Source organism: Choristoneura fumiferana, chromosome 12 (genome assembly GCF_025370935.1).
Source record: "Choristoneura fumiferana chromosome 12, NRCan_CFum_1, whole genome shotgun sequence".
In the NCBI taxonomy this organism is placed as follows: Eukaryota; Metazoa; Arthropoda; class Insecta; order Lepidoptera; family Tortricidae; genus Choristoneura; species Choristoneura fumiferana.
Genome location: NC_133483.1, coordinates 12892174 through 12896364, shown reverse-complemented (window position 1 = coordinate 12896364; position 4191 = coordinate 12892174). Strand labels below are relative to the sequence as shown.

Below are 4191 nucleotides of genomic sequence, written 5' to 3'. Positions count from 1 at the left end.
GGGGATACCTACCTACCTACCTACGTAACAATGAATTGGTAACTTCACACATGCTTTTTATTTTTCCTAGCTGGGAAGTGCAAGTAGATTGTGCAAGGTCCGCCCCGGATTGCTACCACCATCTTGCTCGCTAATCCCTGCCGTGAAGCAGCAGTGCTTGCCACTGTTGGTTTCGGCGTGAAGAGTAAAGGACAGCCGGGTGAAAATTACTGGCACTAGAGGTAATCCCATCTTAGGCCTCTAGGTTGGCAACGCATCTGCAATACCCCTGGTTGTTGCAGATGTTTATGGGCGTGGTGATCTCTTACCATCAGGAGACCCACTTGCTCGTTTGCCATCCAGTCGAATAAAAAAAAAAAAAAGCTGTGTGCAGGTTTTCTCACAATGTTATCCTGTACTGTAAAGGTCGTGGTACATTTAAAATATAATTCACACATAAATTCCGAAGTCAGTCAGGTGCGTGACCAGGCTCTAACTCACGCCCCTCTGCTTGAGAGGCCATAGGCCATAGGTCCATCCATTAGGCTACCTTAAACACATCTTCCTATAAAACAGTAATGTGACTCACTGACAGACAATGCACTGCCTAAGTCACTGGAGGTAGTATTGTATTTGGCATGCATAAATCTTAAGTACTGTAGAGGTGCACTAAGAAGGGATTTTTCGAAAGAAATTCCCACAGGATGGGGAACTAGTTTGTTTTTTGTTTTAATCTTCCATGGGGGCGAAACAGCCGGCATAAGCTAGTAATTTAATGAAGAGTTAAACTTGGAGTTCGTTTCCAAGCATTATACCTCTTGAAGTATTGAATCGATATATACATACATAATGCTACTTTTATCCAAGGATTTTTCATTAAAATTCAGAACAAAATTAAATCAATCAGAAATTTTTGAAATGACTGTCAGAGGTTTCTAAGTTGATTATTATATTAAAGATGTTTCCTACTCCTTTCAGGGCCACGCCTTCATACTAGTGTTTTCCGTGAGCAGTAGACAATCACTGAGGAACTGAAGCCGATATGGCAGACGATAAAAGAGATAAAAGGCGCAGAGTTGCCTAACATCCGGTAATGCTGGCGGCAAACAAGTGCGACGAAAGTCCGGAGATACGCGAGGTCTCGGCCAGCGAAGGACAGGCGCAGGCGCAGATGTGGGGCGTGTCCTTTATGGAAACGTCTGCTAAAACTAATCACAATGTCACGCAGCTTTTCCAGGTCGGTTCTATAAATCACTATGGTACTGTTTTAATTTTAACGTGACTATGTTATTCTTTTGACGCCCACTCACACACATCACCGATGAGGCAATCAAAGATTATATTAATTGCAATTTATTGCTTCTATGGGAAATTATTGGGAGAAAAAATAATTTAAAATGATTTTAGGGTTCCATACCTCAGTTACTTCATTTATTTCGAAATCATATCAACTACTAAATTTACTGCAGGTAATTAATTAATTTTATTCTTATCTCATAACATAAGCCTTGTTACTAAACCTAAAGTACTGTATAGTTTACAATTCACAGTGAGGTAATTATTCATTAGGCATAATATGATGTTTTGTCAGAATAACCTATCTATTAATGTCTACTCTTTAGCAAATAAAGATTATATTTGGGTTTCAGGAATTGCTAAACATGGAAAAGAACAGAAACGTGTCCCTTCAAGTAGACGGCAAAGGCAAGAAGAAGAAAGATAAAGTAATCAAAGACGGCGGTGAAGGGTCCGCGAGCGGGAGAGAAAAGTGCCGCGTCATGTAAGCAGCACCACTTCAGTTGCATAAAAAAGTAGACCCACCGATCTAATAAGTACCTAATTATTTATACAGTCACATTAATTCTAGTCATTAATTCATATCTCGGATGAGTTCGCACGACTTAGCATAAGTAATTATAATAACAAATATGAAAATGAAAAAGAAAACATTACTACTAATAATATTATGCCTTTAAAAATAATTATTAATAATAAAATATTGTGATGAAGCTTGACAGCCATCAGAATGCATGTTTTGTTGATCATAAAGTAATATTTACACTAGTTAACTTGTTTAGTAATGACTGACGTGAATCATTAAGCATTGTAAAAGAGATGTGTGTCCCGTATTATTAGTGTGAAAATACAACGAAATGAAGTCTCTAGGACTCAGTGTTAATCGATTTTGTATTCTGATAATAATTTTTGTCTATCGTAAATAGTATAGCTGTGCAACGATGCGCTGCTGTTTTGAGAAGGATCTTGTTCTTGGATTTTACTAAACAATTCTCTCTGCATCACACAACCACTGCTCTATTTTATTCTATTCTACAATCTCTACTAAGTACTGTATTTAATTATTTTTGAAAAAAAAAAAGAATTACGTGTTCATTTAATCATCTTGTACATTTACTAATATAATATGACGTTAGTTAAATATCTTTCATATTACCCCGGCCGGCGGCAGTGTGCAAGGGCAAAAAAGTGCTACCCGTGGAACCTGCCTCCTACCTGATAAATTTATGTAATTATAAATTAGACCAAAAGGCAGGAGTTCCTAATAATATAGAATATGTCACTTTGCAAATATTACCTGTGCCAAATCGTAGCCATGACATAGGAGGAATTAGAATCTTGATTAATTGAATTAGAAATGTGTCTGAGTATCGAATGAATTCATTAATTAATCAAGTGGACATATTCTGTACGTAAAAAGGCATTTTAAAGGCAAAAACAATCAAAATTTTAAGGTCCATAAGCCCAAAGTTTGAAGAACTCAGTTGTATTGCATTTCACTATCCTGCTCAATAAAACAAAAAAAAAACTATCTTTAAAATTAATACCTCAAATATAATGCTTCTAGTTCTACAAAATTCTGTGATGTTAAAATCACCTACATAAGTATTCATAAATTTATTTCCATTTAAAACAATCAGAATCAGCATTTTGCATCTCATTTATGATAACTTGATAGGACGCTGGTTAGTGTGTAATTAACAAGTCTCGTCTCTAATCATTTATCTAGACTAGATTAAATTTGATGTATAGCACATTCGTTATTCGACGGTACGAACTGTGTCAACTTTTTATACATAGGCATTTTAATACTTCTATTGAATGACGGGCGCTGGAAGTTTAAACTTTAACAATTTTTCGTGGACCATAAACTAAAACTTCACATTCTGAAATGTAAGGAATTAATGTCAACTTTTACTTACATTTTTCAGAAAAACATATTATCGAACTAGTCCACATTACAAAATATCAATTCCATTACAATATGATCAAACTTCAATATGTTAGTTTGAAAAATAGACTAAGAACAAAACCTTTCAACTATTTATGCCCACGCTCTCAACATGCTCTCAACGAATTAAATATACGATTTATACATTTTTAGTTCCAGGAAAGTAAACAAGAGAAAATATCTCAAATCTGGCCTATAAATGAAAATGGCGTACAATGTGCTGCCACCTAGTGTGGAATAGCGGAAAGATAATGAGGGCTAATGAGGGGTTTTTTTTTTTTTTTTTTTATCGCGTATGAATTCGCCGCTAGAGGCGCTAGTGTAGGGGAATTGGAATAATTTGTGAATATTTTCATTACCTGGAATTAATTATGGCAATTATACGATAAGGGGCAATGAATGTCTGTGTTTTGAGACAGTTTTGTCTTTCGAAAACTTTTTTCCGAACAAAACGGGACTACGCAAGACTGGTTGCTCGATATTTTTATGGTACGGTTTGAAGATGTATTAAATATGATTTTAATCTAAACTTTGTTTTCACGCCGTAATAACAGACGTTGAATGAAAGCCACACTAAAAACCTCACGCAACAGTGGCGCCATCAAGTAAGACAAAAAAACGATAGCCCTCATTGATAGCTGCTAAGAAAAAAAATGGTGCATTTATGATCAGCGCGTTTCGTTGACTGATTGACTTGGCATATCCTCTCGTTTTTCTATTCCATGGCCATGGCGGCAGATATTGTCTTCATTTAGTGTCTACCTATTATGTCATCTCATCTATATTAATAGAGTGTAATGGAGCTAAGTAAAGTTTAGTAAGTAAGTACCTACCCACAGATTTATGCTTACTCTACTTAGGCCAATTAAGGAAAAAATGCGACCAGTTTTAATAAGTACACATAAAGACCTACATAACAATGTGAGAGGAAGTTTTGTAATCTTATGATCGTTTCGTAATCGTAA

At 35.7% G+C, this 4191-nt stretch overlaps 1 pseudogene; it reads left to right on the top strand.

Moving 5' to 3' along the window:
- LOC141433696 (GTP-binding protein Di-Ras2-like) overlaps positions 1 to 3108 on the top strand; it is a 4088-nt pseudogene extending 980 nt beyond the window's left edge.
- Positions 3109 to 4191: the final 1083 nt, after the last annotated feature.